We start from the raw sequence: 4253 nt of genomic DNA, 5'->3' as shown, positions 1-4253 counted from the left end.
CACCTCGGACAACGAGGGTCAGGTTTATCCCTTAACCTGAGGGGGTAATACCTCGGACAACAAGGGTCAGGTTTATCTCTTAACCTGAAAGGGTACACCTCGGACAACGAGGGTCAGGTTTATCCCTTAACCTTAAAGAGTAGAAAGAATAAAATTTATAAAAATACCTCATGGAAAGGAGGCATCAGGTTTATCCCTTAACCTGAAAGGGTAACACCTCAGACAACGAGGGTCAGGTTTATCCCTTAACCTGAGAGGGAACACCTCGGACAACGAGGGTCAGGTTTATCCCTTAACCTGAGAGGGAACATAATAGATAAAATTTTAATGAAATTTGAAAAAAATTGATAAGACTTGATAAAATTTGACGTAAACTTGATGAATAAAATGAATGAAACTAATGAAGATAACCAGATTAACTGCAAATTTATAAGATTTAAAAAAAATGGATTTTGTCTGATCTTGCCTGCAAATAGATTTTTGAGATATGAATTTATATATCTATATGCATATAAAATAAAATAAAAATGCCCCAGTATAACTGGGAAGGAAGAATAATATTTGAAGAATGTTATTTGAGAAAAATAGGAGAACTTAAAAAATGAGATATTTAAAATAAAGAATTTTGAAAGAAATTTTGACAAATTAGGTTGACAAAACAAAAAAAATGATACCCCATTACCAGGGATCGAGTCATCACAAAATCTATGACAATGTGTTGTTACTCCACGAGGGAGAGTAATCAATTAAAATACGAAGGAAAATGATATTTTAAAAAGGATATTGTGATCATCGCAAAAATTTTCCTCTCTTGTAGTTTCTCTCTCTTTCTTCTCTTTTCCTTTTCTAGCCTCTAATTTCCTCCTTTTTGAAGGGAGAAGAATAAAAGACAAAAAAGAAAGAGAGAAGAGAAAAGAAAGAAAAAAAGAGAGAGAGGAACTCTTTTACGGGGTTTCACTTGACCTTGATTTGAAAATATTTAGCAAATAACTCGCCTCCGTTTTGAAATATATTGCGGAAAAATAGAGAGACGGGATTCGCTCGTCGGTACGAGGTTCGACCGTTCCTGGCGCCTTTACCAGGGGTAATCGAACCAAGGATCGAATTTATGCCTTTTGCTTTGCCTAAATATTATCTAAGAATTTATCCTAAGTCTAAATGCACAAATAATCATGCTTGTGCAATGCAAGGATGTATGCTCTTTTGAAAGATGATTTGAAAAATTCCCAAGTGCTTGATAATGGAGTGAAGAAATGGTTTTAAATGGTAGAATCTAACTTAAAACTTGAGATAGATAAGAAAAGTTCTAAGTCTTTGAAATGATCAGAGTTGAGAAAATAGCTCTTTTGAATTTGGAAAGAATGGTTTGAAGATGAAATAAAAAGGAAAAAAGAAAGAAATTCCAAAGTCAGAAAATAGACTTTGAACTTAGATTTAGGAGAAGGGATAAAACTTGAAATGGAATTTGAATTTAAAATTTGAAATCAGGGCGAATTTGAGAAGTCCAAATGGTATTAAAAAATCGAAATGGATTTAGGAAGTTTGAATGAGATATGAAAATGGATTTTAGATTTGAAATCTGGAAATGAAATGGAATGGGATTTTAAAGTTGGAATTTGAAAATAGAATTTGATTTGAAATCTGGAATTCAAATATGAAGTCTGGATCTTAAGATGGATTTGGATCTGGAATCTGAGATCCGAAGTAGCAATGGATTCTGGATCCTAAAGTGGAATTGGATCATGAAGTCTGAGATCCATTGTAGAATTTGATTCTGGATCCTAAAGTGGAATTTGGATCTGAAGTCTAAGATCCAATGTGAAGTTGGATTCTGGATCTAGAATCCTAAATGGGAATTGGATCCAAAATTTGGAATCCGAGATGTAATTTGGATCTAACTTTGGAGTTGGAATTCCAGACTTGATTTGAGAATAAATGAATTTCAAAGCCAAATTGGACTTTGATTTTGATTTAAATTGGAATTTTTTTGAATATAAAATGAACTTGAAATCTCAAAGTTTAAATTAGACTTTGAGATTAAAAATGGAATAGAATTGAAAATGAAAAGATGAATTGGATTTTACAAGAATTGAAGATTGATTTGAAGAAGATTTTTACATCACTTGGAGTTTTGAAAAAGGAATTTGGAAAATATGATACAGTTCTATCCTAAGTGATGAATGAATTTAAAGAATTTTGAAATTGGATTTTGAAAATCATATTTCATTTTTTACATGAATTGAAATAAGATTGAAAATATAATACATCATTGACTATGGTCATTGAATGTATTATATAATGATCTATATTTAAATTCAGGTGAAGAATAAAACATATTTTTGTGCTTTTATAGAGTTTAAAATGAAATTAACTCTCAATATACCCTGACTATGGCCATTGGTATATATTTTGAGCCAATTTTAAGTTAAACTCTAATAAAAGAAGGAAATATTTGAAAATATGATGATTTTTGAAGTGGATCCAGTGTTATTTTATAAAAGATAAAAATCCTAAGTTTTGTTTACATCCTGACTATGGTCATTGATGTAAATCATCAACTTAGGATCTAATTACCTCTTACAAAATGGTGCATGTGCCATTCGTGTTTCCATTTGTGAATTTTTGAAAATAAAGGAGAAAATATGAGAACAAGTAATTCATGATATTTATAATGCTCGTTTATTCTATCTAAAAGAGGAAATGTGAGCTTCTCATTTAAGATCTAACTATTACAATACATGAAATGGAATTTACAACTCCAAATAATAACCCTTTTCTACATATTCTTTGCAAAACACTTGGTTAGTATGGAAAAATAAAAGAGAAATGACATATATCACATGGATTTCAGAGATGTAAGCGATGAGACACTCATATACCTACCTTGTGCTTAACTCCTAATGAGACAACATGGATGATCTAAGGTATGGAACGATAGCCAAATGTGTTGTATATGTATATATATATAAGTATATATGTATATATGTATATATATATATACGTATACATATATGTATATATATGTATAACATGGATATAAAGTTGGTGAGTGGCAGATGATGATGAAAGAGTGAAGTTGAATGCTTGTATCTAGAGCTGATTAGCACAGACCTGTGTTGTGGGTGATGGTATTGGAATGGTGCAGGAAATGACTGTAATGACGAAGGTGGGACAGCTGGTAATTAGCTGAACGTGATGACAGCAAAGGCTGGAGTTGTATACACATGAGTGTCACAGTGGCATGTGCTGGAGCTAGAAGAGTGTTGGTTGGAAGGATGGGTGCAGTGAATATACTGTGAGATTGTGCACACATGATGAAAGATTTCATGGAGCTGCTACAGTGACATTTGCAGAAGATGTGCAGCTGGTAAACTAAGATAGCAAATGGCGCGACATAGGACATGTGCACAGGTGAGTATTGTGTGTGCTACAGAATGTAAATAGCTGGAACTAACTCATGTTATAATAAGGTGATAATGGTGTGAACATTTAATCATATGAAAACAGCTGCTATAACCTGTATACCATGATTGCCTAATCTGAATATTTATATAAGAGAGAGAGAGAGAGAGAGCAAAGCAAGATCACTTACCCAAACAAATAATGACAGGAGGTCTTACTGTAGATCCGAAAGTGAGCAAATTTATTTAGTAAACTGTGATCAGATGGCTGGATATGATAAGTCACAGTGAGATGTTCCAGATGTCATGTACATGATAAACTTAATTAATCTAACTAATTGATTAGAAATAAAGCTTTAATGAGTATAAATTAGATATGGAAAAAAAAATGACAGATAAAGGAAATTTCCTCTTCTTACCTCCCATAACCAGAGGATATACCTTGCATTACCAGGTAAGTTGCCAGCATTGGATTCCCCATATTTATAGCCCAGAGACAGAGGCCAAGTCCTTTGTTTCAATGGAACTGGTAGCATCACATTCCTCAAAGAAGAATTTAACGAAACTCGCTTACCAGCTGACTCCGAGAAGTGTAGTGCACAGAGAGCAGAAGCAAAGAGAGGAAAGCACTAGCAGCAAATATAGCATCAAACCACCGATGATAGAAATCAAACTATATGTCTCCATCCAACATATCTGTGATTATCATCCTATATTCAGTTGCAAGATTTTTTCTAATCAAAAGAGTTGAAGAAACAAAATACATCCCCATTATCTCTGACAAGAAGAGGACGACATTTGTTGTTGATTTGCTTCCAACTCTAGAAATGGCAAAAGAAGAACTTCATTAAA

Source organism: Nuphar pumila, chromosome 6 (genome assembly GCF_984573655.1).
Source record: "Nuphar pumila chromosome 6, dmNupPumi1.hap1.1, whole genome shotgun sequence".
Taxonomy (NCBI): Eukaryota; Viridiplantae; Streptophyta; class Magnoliopsida; order Nymphaeales; family Nymphaeaceae; genus Nuphar; species Nuphar pumila.
The sequence above is the reverse complement of the archived record's forward strand: the minus strand, read 5'-3'. Positions refer to the sequence as shown.